Source organism: Enhydra lutris, unplaced genomic scaffold, assembly GCF_002288905.1.
Source record: "Enhydra lutris kenyoni isolate GAN:26980312 unplaced genomic scaffold, ASM228890v2 scaffoldscaffold2, whole genome shotgun sequence".
NCBI classification, from domain to species: domain Eukaryota; kingdom Metazoa; phylum Chordata; class Mammalia; order Carnivora; family Mustelidae; genus Enhydra; species Enhydra lutris.
Window position 1 is genome coordinate 11,877,357 of NW_019154086.1, and position 14,227 is coordinate 11,891,583.

At 40.7% G+C, this 14,227-nt stretch overlaps 1 protein-coding gene across 1 annotated transcript in view; it reads left to right on the forward strand.

Moving 5' to 3' along the window:
* The first annotated feature begins 920 nt into the window (after positions 1–920).
* LOC111148588 (G protein subunit beta 4) overlaps positions 921–14,227 on the forward strand; it is a 55,889-nt gene continuing 42,582 nt past the window's right edge. The window contains exon 1 of the mRNA XM_022505283.1: positions 921–972. The gene's annotated coding sequence lies outside the window, so the exon portion shown is untranslated. The remainder of the gene's footprint in view (positions 973–14,227) is intronic.

The following is a 14,227-nucleotide window of genomic DNA, read 5'->3' on the forward strand; positions in this document are numbered from 1 at the left end:
GGGTAGTTGCATTCATTTTCTGACATTTTAAACATTAAAAAGAAGAAGAAAGAAAGAAAAAGAAAAGAAAAAGGAAAAGAAAAAAAAAAAAACTCGGTTGAGATGCCTATGATGTTTAACTCATGCAGAGATGAGCGACTCGCCAGGATCATGTGAAAGGCCTGGTTTCACCAGTAACAACTTCCAAGTATTGGTCATTTATTTAGAGGCAGGCTCTGTGCAAACGGCATCTCATTTGATATGTTAGCACCTTTAGGAGGTAGGTATCATCCCTCTTTTGCCTATGACCAAGCTGAGCCCCTGAGACGTACGCAGTCACCGGACCAGCGATGGTAGAGCTGGGATTCCAACGCAATTTAGTGTGACTCTGGGCTCCAGTTTACTTTCTTAAACGTAGAATTCCAGAATGTTAAACCTAAACGGGACGGGGTCTTCTACGTCAGCCCCCCAACCTGCCCACGAGCAAACTGAGGGTTCTGCGGTGCCAGGAAGGAAACCGGCCACAACACTTGGACGCTCTGAAGTGCGCTCTTGCGTCCAGGCGCCACAACGACAAGAAAACGAAACTGCCTGGGAATTAATGTTTTTCTTCTTCTTCTAGCAGGAAACGAGACAGAAAATAGGAAGCAGAAGCTGCGCGCTACGCCCGCCGCCGCCTTCGCCCCCTGTCCCCCCGCCCGGGCGACGCGCGTTCCAGGGTGCGCGCGCGCCCGCGGCGCGTCCCCATCGGGCCCGCGCGCCTCGTGCCTCGCGCCTCGCGCCTCGCGCCTTGAGCCACGTCCCCGCCCCGGCCCCGGCGCGCCGCGGAGTTGGCTGCTGGGCGGCGCGGGACTGGGTGTGGCAGGCGGATCTCGGTGGCGCTCGTAGCGGCGGTGCGCTTCGCTCTGCACACCGGCTCCGCGCTCGAGGAGCTGCTGAGCTCCCCGCGGACTCAGGCAGCGGCCGGTCGACGCGGACCTGAGCTCCCTCCAGGTAGGCGGCGATCGCACGCGCCGCGGCTCGTCGGAGCGCCCAGCGGGGGGATCCCGGGCTTCCCGCAGGGGGCGTGGGGCGCCTCGGGGCCGCCCCGCCGAACCCCGCCGGAACCCCGCCGGGTGGTGGCGTGGGGCTGGCGGGGTCGGGCGAGCTGGGTGGCGGAGCCTGCCCGGGAGGGACGGGACGGGCGCGCCTTGGTCGCGCTGTGCTCCCGCGCGGGGGCCAGCAAGTCGGCCCCCGCCTCCGGCACTTCCTGGGCTCGGACTGCTCGCTCTGGGAAGCGAGGGGGCGGCCTGTAGTCCCTCGGCCTCCACACCCCCAGGTCGCTCCCTACGCCCCGAGGCCTCGCGGGGGGACTCAGAGCGCGAGCTGGTGGTTGCCCTGAAAATAGCGGTTACTCGGGACTGCCCAGAAGGGTTATTGGGTGGAGAGCTCTGGGAAAGCTCATAAAAGTTTTCCGCTGAGTGCTAAAAATGAGTCTAGCGGTTTCGTGTTAAATTTGTTTTGGAAATGATTGTGTCCAGTATTGGGGGTGGGTGGGTAATGGATTATGAATTCTTGTATATTCTGTACATGATAAAATGTTTTTCCTTTTCTTTCCACATTCCTTTTCTGCTTCAAAACACAAATGATTGCCTTCTACTTTGGTATTTATTGCCATACGGTAAGGGAAGACTGAGTTTCCAGAAGTTTAAAAACAGACTTTCATTTGTTTATAGAAACGATGCTTTGTTATTTTGCATCTCTCTCTCGGTCTCTCTCTTCCCTTTTCTCCCACTCCTTCCCTTTCTCTTTTGGTAGAGGATGTGGATCCATCTTTTTCTCTTTTGGCCACTGGCAGAATAGCTCGGCGTGTAGATTAGCACCCTGCTGGGAAGTTTTCTTAAGACAATTGAGATTTAATTGTTGATCAGAACGCTGTATTTTCATTCCTTTTTAGTGTTGCAAACTGAGATTGTGACCCTGGAGTAGAGCTTCTAGAACTTACAGCACACACTGCATATTTAAGATGAAAGGAAAGTCTTTTCTACTCGTGGAGGAAAAGGACGGTTTGGATACATAAAATTGTATGCTTTGAGTTTCTTTGCCATTATACATTTTAAGACTCGTTCGTGTGGGACTTTTGGGTTATTACCGATCTGTGGCTCTGAAAGTTTATTGTGTATTTCAGTATTTGGCTCGAGATCATTTTAAGATTTTCCGTATTGCATTCTGGTTTGTAGATGGATCTGAAACCGAAATAGAAGCTTTTAAAATACTGTTTTATTGAACGTGGCTAACTGTCTTGTGTATACACATTTGTAAAATTATAAAATTGGTTAACATGGCTTGCAGTACATTCAGGTGCATGTCTGTGAGCCATAAGCATTGTTTATGAGGCTATTCTGAGTCATTGGTCTTTGTTAACTTGTAGAATTTCTTCTTTTGTAATTTTCTCCGGCTTTGTTGAGATATAATTGACACATAACATGGTATAAGTTTAAAGTATACAACGTGATGACTTGATATTCATATACATTGAATAATGACCACAGTAAGATTAGTTAACACACTGATCACCTGTGTGTGCCAGTGGCTGTATTTAGCCACTTTCAGGTATAGAATATACAGTGTTGTTAACAATAGTAACCATACTGTATCTTATATCCCCAGACTGTACTCTCTCATAACTGGAGGTTTGTGCTATTTGATCAACATCTCCCTAGAATTGTTTCTTTTAAGTCATTGGTGCTTTAGTATGTCAGCACATATTTTTACACTTTAAAAATAGATCTGGGACATTCTGAAAATTGAGAATTGGAACAAAGTATCGGACATTTTTCTGCCCTTACCAAGTACTGCCTGAGATTGTGTGAGTTCTGGGAGTTTTTAGGGCGTGTTACTAAAGTACACTTTGTTACTAATTCTTTAACTTGCTGACTGGTTTAACCTGCATTTGTTCTGGGAACTAATTATTAGACATTTGTTCTGGGCCAGGGGTGATGCTGTACGTTATTCTATTTATGTCTTACATGAACTTGGCAAAGTAGGCATTATCCAGTTCCCCAGGTGAGGAAACTATGCCCCTGAATTCTTAAATGACTTGCCTGTGGTTGTGTAGCTGTTCAGTCACTAAATTGGGATTCAAGGCCAGACCTCTCTGAACCTGAAGTCCACCTTCTTGCCTCTGTGCCACAGTGATTTTTTTGCCAGGACGTGAGGAATGACCCTCAGTTACTTGTTAGCACATTTGTAAACTTTCCAGGACACGCCAGAGATGTGGATTTGTTTTTCCAGTGTGATTGTTACCACGCGGCTGTGTTAATTGTACAGATCCTTGAGTCAGCCCTTCTCACCTCTCTGTTTCTGGTTCAACACCTGGCTCAGAGTTCAAGACCTCCCTCCTCCCAGGGCAGATTTTCTCCTGTTGACATTAATAGGTAGTGAAAACTTGATTATCCTTCCAAAATAATAATCCCATTTTAATGTGGGTTTTCTAGAGCTATACATACAACTATTTTGGAAGGTTATAAACAACATGGCAGTCTCTTTTTCAGTATGAGAACCCTCAGATAACTCCTCAAATTAAACCAGAAGATATTTCTTTTGAAGAATTTATTTACTGACAGAGAGAGAGCGCAAGCAAGGAAGTGTGTGCGCGCGCGCAAGCATGGGGAGCTGTAGGTAGAGGGAGAGGGAGAAGCAAATTACCTGCTGAGCAAGGAGCCCGAGGCCATACTCTATCCCAGGAACCTGACCTGAGTGGAAGGCAGAGGCTTAACCAACTGAGCCACCCAGAAGCTCCGTGTCTCCCATCTTAAAATTCTTTTCTTGATCTAGTGTTCTGCCCTGTGTCTCTGGCTCCACGTTGAGAAAGCATCATTATTTTTTTTTTTTGAGAAAACATAATTTTTTTTGATAGAATAAAAATAAATACAGGAGAGGATAACCAGAAACTAGTAAGTCACCTACAGGGGGTGGCTAGGAACTTAGTAGAAGGCATAGTGGAGGGAGTGGCACTGCTGTGATTATATCTTTTTGTATAGTTTTGGAAACTTGTTTATGTTTTATATGTTCAAAAATAAAATTAACAAGGTTGAAATAAAAAACCTCCAAAATTGAATACAAACAGCAACAGAGGAACCAACTATGTTTCAATGAATAACATGAACTCTCTGAAGAAAAGAAAAGTCCAAGTAAGTTTTTAATACAGCACTTTAACTATCTACCTTAAATCTAAAGATAGAAAGGACTGCAAAAATAAGAAATCTTGAACCCTGTGTGGTAGAGATACAGCAACTCTTGAACTATTTTGTATGTATCATAGAAATGAGCAAATGAGTAAATTCACTGATATTTTTTGAGGTAGAGTTTTTACTGTGGGAAAAGGGAAATAAAGATGAAATGGAAGAAGGCAGTGAAGCACTCTCTGGTGTTCGATTGGATTTAGAGTTACATTTTCTAGCTCTGTCTGATGGAAAGGTCTAGAAGCAATGACACCCTAGTAGCAGTAAGCCCAAATAGTGCCCAGGTCTAAATGGCTGATTCCAGGGCTGGGGCAGGAATAGCAGAAGATTAGCCTAGAATACAGGGTAAGGAAGAATTCCCAAAAATGGTGGTGGTACATCAAAAAGACATAGGAACTAGCTTGAACAGCCAAATCTGGGAAAATTTGAGTCTCAAAATGAATAATGATAATAATGGGTTATAACCCATTGAATAAAGTAAGAATCCACAAGTTCATAATAAATAAAGGAAAAGGAGAAAGCATTCCCAAGTAGACTGCCAATAAAAATGTAGAAGGAGTAATAGAATTAGAAAAGTGACTGGCTTGCAACCATTATGGTCTTCTTGGTTCACGCCAGCATTACTAATGGAGAAAACTGGATGGGGAGAAGGGTACTAACACAGTTTCCAGTGGTCTCTCCAGAGATTAATGACCAACAGGGAAAAGGAGTACTTCACAGTGAAGAAATCTGACACCATCTCAACCAACTGATCAAAGTTAACATCACCAGTAGTGGGATAAATAGGTTCCTCTTGGGGCCCCTGGGTGGCTCAGTTGGTTAAGCATCTGCCTTCAGCTCAGGTCCTGATCCTGAGGTCATGGGATGGAGCCCCTTGTGTGCTCCCTGCTCAGCGGGAAGTCTGCCTCTTCCTCTCTCCCCTGATAGAGCTTGCTCATGCTCTCTCTCTCTCTCCCTCTCAACTAAATAAACAAAATCTTAAAACAGGTTCCTTTTGATGTGCTTGAACTGGGGGCATCATTACTTCTCTGTGGTTTTTCTAAACTGCGTAACCAAAATCTACATAGAGGAAACAATTGAGGGACCTTAATTGAGGGCATTTAGGTGGCTCAGTCGTTAAGCATCTGCTTTCAGCTCAGGTCATGATCCCAGGGTCCTGGAATGGAGTACCCTGTTGGGCTCCCTGCCCAGGGCGGGTACTCTGCTTCTCCCTTTCTCTGCCCCTCTCCCCTGCTTGTTTGCATGCACGGGGGCATGTGCTCATGTGTTTTCTCGCTTGCTCTCTCATGCATGCTCGCTCTCTCTCTCAAATAAATAAAATCTTTTAAAAAATGCTAAAAATTAAATAAAGGAAGTTTAAGAGCTCTGACAAAGTGCAATGCATAATCCTGGATTGGATCTTGGATCAGAAAATCTAACTGACCTAATACCATTATCAGGACATTGGCAGAATTTGAGTATGTAATGAATATTAAATAATAGTATTGCATCAATATTAAGTTTCCTGAATTTGGTCATTGTACCGTGGATGTATAAGACAATGTCCTTGTTCTTAGAAAGATACACAGTGAATTATTAGAAGTAAATGGTCAATATCTTCAACTTACTCTCAAATGGACAAGCAATAATTAGAATGAAAAGAGAATGATAAAGCAAATGTAGCAAACATTAACAATTAGTGAATAAGTGAAAGGTCTAAGAGTATTTATTCACCGTACTGCTTTTTTCTTTTTTTATACTACTTTTTTCAACTATAAGTTTGAAATTTAAAAAAATGAAATGTTTAAAGTAAAACTTCAAAAAATAGTAAAACTACTTTGTGTCCAAAAACAACAACAGAAATCTTGGAAAGAGTCCATGTAGGCTTATCTATTCCTCAGCTCCCCATCTCTCCTTTTCTAAACCCACTACAGAGTGATTTATCCTTCCTGTGCTGTAAAATAATGATTCTTCTCATGGTCACCAGTGACATCAGTCTTGCCACGTTAGGTCTCTTGGTCACCTTTAACACGGGTGGTAGAGAACTCCTTCCTGCTGAAACAGTTTTCCCTTGGCTTCTGGGACATGGACTCTGATTTTCATCCTGCTTCACTGGTGGTAGCTTCTCCTCCTCAGAAAATGGTGTTATCCTCCATCCAGTTGCTTAGGCTGACAATAAGAGTTATCTTGAATTCTCCTGTTTCACTCCTCCTGCATTTGGTCCTTCATTGTCAACTGTGATGGCTCCTAACTTACTGTCATTCCGATTTTGGCTATTTTTTATTGTTTGTACTGCCACTACCTTTGTGTCAAACCACCATCTTCCTGGGACTGGACTACAACAGTAGCTCCTAACTGATCTTTCAGCTTCCAGTCTTAGGCAGCAGAACCCATTACTGTTAGATAAAATCTGAAGTTTTTACTGTTGTCCGGAGGCCCACATGATTACGTGGTTGGTCTCCTGCCCACCCCCGTCTAATCTCTTCTGCTTTGCTCACTACCCTCCAGTCTCACTGTCCTCTCTGCTGTTAATTCAGTATCCCAGGTTAGTTTCTGCCTCAGGACCTTTGGATTTACTGTTTATTCTCCCTGGAATGCCCTTCTCCCATTTAAAGCATGGCTCATTCAATCATTTCATTCAGGCGTTATATATCAATTTGTTTAAAAATAGCCTGCCTTGTCACTAACTTCTTGCAGGTTTTTTTCAGAGTCCTTATGTGTACTTGAAATTGTTTATTTATGTGCTTTATTATCTGTCTCCTAGGCAGATATAGATTAAAGCTCCACGACAACAGGGCCTTTTGTTTGTTTTATTTACTGCTGAATCCCTAGAGCCTGGACTGTGTCTGGCATGTAGTTGGAACTCAGATATTTGTTGAATGAATGAATAAATGCATGAATTAATATTTACCACCTTTTCTGCTGTATTTTGTCTAATACTGTTTCCAATGGGGAAGGCTGTCTCAGAGACTCCTATAACGGTATTGCTGTTGAAGTTTCTTGGTGATACTGCTAAAGCTTCTTGGGAAGCTAACAAGTTGGTAATTTTCCCAGCTTCATCTTCCTTTTTGTCTGCCCTCTGGTGGAGGTAATACTGATAAGCAGCCAGATGAGTGTAGTATGTCACTAGGAAGAAACAAAAAGGGAGGAACCTTGACCACAAACTGGGTAATTAACTTTTAAATTACAAAGGTTAAAAAATTGTAATTTTGGTAAGCCTCTAAATTAACCATATTAATAAAGGAAAGAATGACAAGAAAAAGGACAATGGTTAAAGAGAGATCTGGTTTAGGATGTTTAAAAAAAAAAAAAAAGACCATTTAGCTCCAGAGTGTTTTGGTTATATAAAATAATTCCTGCTTAAGTATACTTCTTTCTCTGAAAATAGTTTTTTAAGATTTTATTTATTTATCTGACAGAGCGAGCAAGCACAAGCAGGAGGAGGGGCAGTGGGAGAGGGAGAAGCAGACTCCCCACTGAGCAGGGAGCCCGAAATGGGGCTTGATCCCAGAACCCTGGGATCATGACCTGAGCTGATGGCAGACACTAAACTGACTGAGCCACCCAGGCACCCCTCTCTTAAAATATTTTTAACATTTTTCCATTTTTAGTTCACAGACACCTTTTTCTAAACTACTGTTTCAGTTTAATCTTTTGATTTTTCCTTATCAGTTAACATATGCCAGGGGGAAAGCCAGTATCCAGACCGCAACAGTTGGGTAATAGAGGCAACACTCTTCATTATTATGCTACCTGACAGCCTTCCTACTGTCCTAGGGATGGCATAGGTACCAAAAAATTTCCTTTGGTGCAATAGTGATGAACAAAAAATACTTGCTGAGTTAACAATATATGTTCCAATCCCATTTTTTCAGTGTGCATTACGGAGAGCCTTCTACAATTGCTCAAAGCTATATTTATTTAATTTGTTTTGCAATAGCAGTTACATTAAATGATTTTAATGTGCACGTACTACTGACTTGCTAAAATAATTTAAGTTTCTCTTAATGTCCATCTTTAATATTTAAGGTAGTACACAGCTTAACTTAACCCCTTCTCTAACCCAGTTTTGGCTTAGCAGGGTTGATTCCTGTGCTGATTGGTTATTACCAAGAACGCTTAGTATATACCTTGCTGGGTAAGGACATACTCCCACCAAAATGCTTACTGTACAGTTGGGACCCCAAAAGGGAGCATTTGCTCAGGGGGTGTCATTAGTGCTGGCATCTTCGCAAGTATTTAGAGCTCTGAGGTTCTCATCTTAACAGCTATGTAATATTTCAGTGTATGGATGTATCATATCTCCTCTCCTGTTGATTTATGTTTATAATTTTTTGTTATATAAACAGTTGAAGAGTGATGATCCTTAAACATTTCATTTTTATTTATTCAAAAATACTATATTTTTAGAAGTCTTACTGTTTCTTCTTCATCTAATTTTTTAAATCATTTATATATGTATTTATTAACATATAATGTATTATTTGCATCAGGGGTACAGGTCTGTGATTCCTCAGTCTTACACAGTTCACAGCACTCATCATAGCACATACTCTCCCCAATGTCCCATGACCCAGCCACCCCATTCCTCCAACCCCCCTCCCCTCCAACAACCCTCAGTTTGTTTCCTGAGATTAAGAGTCTCTTATGGTTTCCCTCCCTCTCTGGTTTCATCTTGTTTCCTTTTTCCTTCCCTTTCCCTATGATCCTCTGTCTTGTTTCTCAAATTTCTCATATCAGTGGGATCATATGATAATTGTCTTTCTCTAATTGACTTACTTCACTCAGCAAAATACCCTCTATCTAGTTCCATCCACGTTGTTGCAAATGGCAAGATTTCACTTTTTGATGGCCGCATAATACTCCGTGTGCATGTGCGCGTGCACACACACTCACCCCACATCTTCTTTATCCATCTGTTCATCATTTAACTTGTAATACATTTTTAAGTATGGAGAAATTGATAGAATCTGTACTGTGGAGGGAGAACACTACTTTGGAATAGACAGAGATGAGGACGGGGGTCCCAGTGCTCAAAGGAATATTAGTCCCTGTGCTTGTGTAGAGGGATTTTTGATAGTTTCATTATGGTAACATGTAGCAATGGCTTGGCTCATTTTTTTCCCTCTTCAATTTTTCTGGAGTTCTGCATGTATACACACTCTTACCCTGGAATTGTTTAAAGGGTGAAAATTGGGCTTTAGCTATTTAGTAATGTAAAATTAAAAACCCAGTAATATACCTTAAGCTGAATGAGACTGCGTTGTCTAACTGGCTTTCAACATAGATTATACATTGTATTTAGGATAGTTAACAAGGCTTCTAGTGACCAGGTTTTTATAAGGAAATAATTTAAACATTTTTTTAATCTCCTAGACTTCTGTAAATTAGATTATGTACTTAGTAGAAAAATGGAGGACAACTAATTATTTAAGGATTGAAATTCATCAACAAGGGATCCTCATTATGTGCATTACTTATGAAATGGGTCTCTGGGGACGCTGTTGTGGGAGTAGGACTAAACTTTTTGAAAAATGTGGTTTTAGGGCATCTGGCTGGCTCAGTCCAAAGAACATGAGACTCTTGATCTTGGGGTCATGAGTTTGAGCCCCATGTTGGGTGTAGAGATTACTTAAATAAACATTTAAGAAAAAAAAAGAAAAATGTGGTCTTCTTGTCACATGATATAAAAAGCAAAAACAATTGTTAAATTTAAAAATTTTTAAAACTTAGATATTTTCATGGTTATATGTTAATGTTTATGAGAACTAAAACTTATCAAGGAATTTCATTATTAATTATTAATGTGTGACTAGGGAAGCTTTTGGGGGAAAATATTTAAAAACACAAATACTCCTCTGTGACTTAGGTTATAAAAAAGGAGAGAAATGTTGCTATGTAAATTTCATCCATGGTTATGTGCTAGTTTTCAGTGAGGAAACATCTTTGTAAAGTTTTTAGAGATAATGGAGACACATCCTGAAGGGCTAGTGAAGCATCAGGAATAATGTGTGTTTCCTCAGCGGTGCTGAAGAGCAGTCTTGGTGTATGTGAGAGTGACTGCTGCTAAAACACTATTCAGGCCACCTGGGAGAGAGAAGACCCCTTGGACAGATGGCTTTGAGAACCTTAGTGGTGGGGAAGGGAGTTGAGGATGGAATGGAATCACAGATAGCTAGAGTGGGTTATTAGCTGTTAGTCTAAACCCAAGAAAGCAATTGTGTGATATTTTGGTAATAAAGTGTGATCCTGAAGTAGCATTGGTGGAAAACTGTTCATCTCAGACCGATACCACATGGATGCATTTGCTTTTTAGTTAGTAAAACCTCCGAAGTTTTACCTTCTGCCTAGGTATTAATGGCTTTATGTTAGAAAGAATGAGATCTGTACTGGGAGAAAGACGCTGAGTGATGTACTCTATTTCTACTTAACTATTGGTAACTTTAAGATAATTTTACTTCTTTAAAAAAAAGATTTTTAACTTTTTTTTAAAGCTGTGAACACATGAAGTTGTAGCTACCTTTCCATGAATATGTCATTTGCAAGTCACATTTTGTGCCATGTAGCCAAATTAACAAATAAGCTAGATCGTGACGCCTTATAAACATTATAAACCTAGAAACATTGGATGAGCACTTAACAAATATTTGTTGGATGAAATTCTGATAGCCACTGTTATATTTTCATCCTTTAGTGGTGGGATTCATTTAAACATTTTTTAGATATAATCAAGAATAATGTGTAACATATTCTGGTAAATTTAAGGGGTTGTTTTTGGTTAAAAAAAAAAAAAAACACAACACGAATTATTTGACTTTAAAGTGATCCAAGACTGTGTGACTTAGTGAGACAGAGATGAACCATACTTGGTCCCATCAGAAAAATCCAAGAGGTAATAATACTTGAGTGAAGTCATCTGAGAAAAGACAGTCTGAGAAAGTTACAATTTGTAATTTACATGATCGTAATTTATTTCCTAATGTCTGAGTCACAGAGTCTTAGAAATACTAAAATTAGAGGCTTCTCAACTTAGAGAAGGTAGTTGTGGGACTAAGTAAAAGGAAATTCCCTGCCATTTTACATAGCTGCCAGTGAATTCATAGAACTTGTTGCTTTAAGAGGTAGTGCAGCTAAAAATATAAGCATTCTAGAAACGGTTTCAGTTTAAGGGAGATCCTTAGTATGGTAAGTGCAGTCATATTCTCATGAAACATTCGGTTTTGGTTACATAGTATTTTAAAGTATGTGCTCGGTTGCAGCCCTTCTATCCCGATAACAATAATTACTTTTCGGAAGAAGATAAACTTTTTTGATTGGGGTGGGTCGTTGTGAGTGCCTAGTGCAGGGTAGGAGTTAAAGACATGTTTGTTAAGTGGAGGCAGTTTGGATTGACAGGTCGGGATAGTGTTCATTTCTTATATACGTTAAGACTGTTACTAAAAATAATAGGAATAATGCAGGAAGAAAAATCCTTTTGAAAGCTTTCCCAAATGTTGACTAGAAAAAAGCTAAACCTCTTCACTTTAAAGCTTCCATTTTCTCTCCAGTTCTGTAGGGAGGATACACTAAAAGAATGGAAACACATGCACTCTACATTTAGAAGAGGCACTCTGCATCTGGTTTTTATGTAGTACCTGATATTATTATAATCTTAGGTTTTGTTACTACCTTTGTCTCAAAGAGTTCTTCCCTTTTCCTTGATTTAAAGGATAATTTTATAACTTGTAATTTAAAAAAATTCTTTAAACCTAAAGAATTTATGATGAAACACTCAGACTTTTTTTTTTTTTTAAAGATTTTATTTATTTATTTGAGAGAGAGACAGTGAGAGAGAGCATGAGCGAGGAGAAGGTCAGAGGGAGAAGCAGACTCCCCATGGAGCTGGGAGCCCGATGTGGGACTCGATCCCTGGACCCCGGGATCATGACCTGAGCCGAAGGCAGTCGTCCAACCAACTGAGCCACCCAGGCATCCCAACACTCAGCTTTTATAAATGGTATGGTTTAAAACACTACAGTCGTCACACGTTTTATTTATAACACACAAATGTAAAAATGTGTAGGAGTGAAACAACAAAATCCATTTACTTTAAATTCCATGAATACCTGTCCATTTTTTTTTTTTTACTTTAATGCATGACATTTTATTGGGCTGTGGAATTTACTACCTGAGTTTAGATTTCTGCCATGATGACAAGTCCTGTTCAAAGAGAGAGCCACCAGTTCTTACCCAGAGGGTTCACCCCCAGTGGATCTGTTTATGATACCTGGATAAAGAGCTTGTTTTCTTGTTGGTTGATTTCTGTGTGGACTGATTATGTTGTGACTTGTTAAGAAAACTAAATCACGAGGCGCCTGGGTGGCTCAGTGGGTTAAGCCTCTGCCTTCGGCTCAGGTCATGATCCCAGGGTCCTGGGATGGAGCCCCGCATCGGCCTCCCTGCTCAGTGGGGAGCCTGCTTCCTCCTCTCTCTCTGCCTGCCTCTCTGCCTACTTGTGATCCCTCTCTCTGTCAAATAAATAAGTAAAATCTTAAAAAAAAAAAAAAAAAAAAACTAAATCACAAAGTTCTTTTTTAAAGAAAAAAATTTAGTAAGAGCTACTTTTGGCAGTTGAGAATCTAAGTGACTTTTTTAGTTAATTCCGGAGATACATGAAAGAGTATTGGCAGGTATTTTCTCACATGCTTTGCTACTTTAACAAAGATCAGTGCTTTTAAGCCTTAAATTAAAAACTTTTTCAAGTATCTCTCTTTTCAGGTGTCCTGGGTATTTCTTGATAGAAGATGGCTGGTTCCTAAGATGTCCTTTCAACTCTTGAGTTTATTTCATTCTTAGTTTCTTAAAGAGTAAAATGCATGACCAAATACAGATTATTTTAAAGAAGGTGATGGCTGCCAAAAAATTCAAGTTTTTGCCAGATGGATTGTTTCCCTTGAGGAAGGGGAAGATAATACCTGAAATACGTCAAGAAATTGTTAATGATTTCTTTGTAAAAACATCTTTAAGTTGTGAGTGTTTGAGAAATAGGAAATTTATATGGGGAGTGTCTCTTTTTTCTCTCTTCCCATTCTGAAGGCATTCCTCAGAATAAAAATACAAAAAATTTTAAAAGTTCAGATATGGGAAATAATCCTGCTCTATTTAAAAAAAAAAACCTGATAAGAATGGGAATTTTTTTTCTATAATTGTGTATTCCAACTACTGTGTTTATTTTTTTAAAGTATTTAGATGTTTTGTTTGAGCAGGAAGATAATATAAATGCCATTTCTTTTTTTTTTTTAAGGAAACTTTTTTTTTTTAAGATTTTATTTATTTGAGAGTGAGAGAGAGAGCACAAGCAGCAGGGAGGCGCAGAGGGAGAGGGAGAAGCCGACTCCCTGCTGAGCAGAGTGAGTCTGATGGGGGACTCTGAGATCGGGACCTGAGCCCGATGCAGACATTTAACCAGCTGAGCCCCCCAGGAGTCCCTTAATGAATACATTCTTCTTTTTTTTTTTTTTTAAATGAATACATTCTTGAACCATCCCTCAGTCAAAAGGTTTTAGATTTGTTTCCTATGTATCCGAGTTCAGACCTGTGTTTCTCAGACTGTAGGAGGCAGCAGAATCAGGGGGCTTGGCTGGGAAAGGGCCTAAAATGTGCTTTTCTAGCAAGTTTCTCAGTGGTACTGTTGCTGCTGGTTCCCACACTTTGGGAACCACTGATGAGGTTATTTAGTGGAATCGTGGTTAGCAGCCATGCTGCTTCTTCCCTTACACACCTGAAGTGTATAACAGTAATGAATGCTTCAATCTTAGAGTCAAGGCATTGGAGTGGGGAGTTGGCAGCATACCTGGCTGGGCCCGGTACTGCTGTCCTCCCAGATAGGTGGAGTTTGAGAAAGGCCTTTACATAATTGCATGTTTTCTCTCCTACCCTCTTTCCCCTTTTGACTCTCTCTTCTCTCCTTCCCACTCATTAGGGAGTCTTGGTCTTTATAATAGGGGATAGGGATAGAGTCCTCTCCTTGCCGACAGAAGTCTCCAGAGTTCCCAGGGAGGGATCTT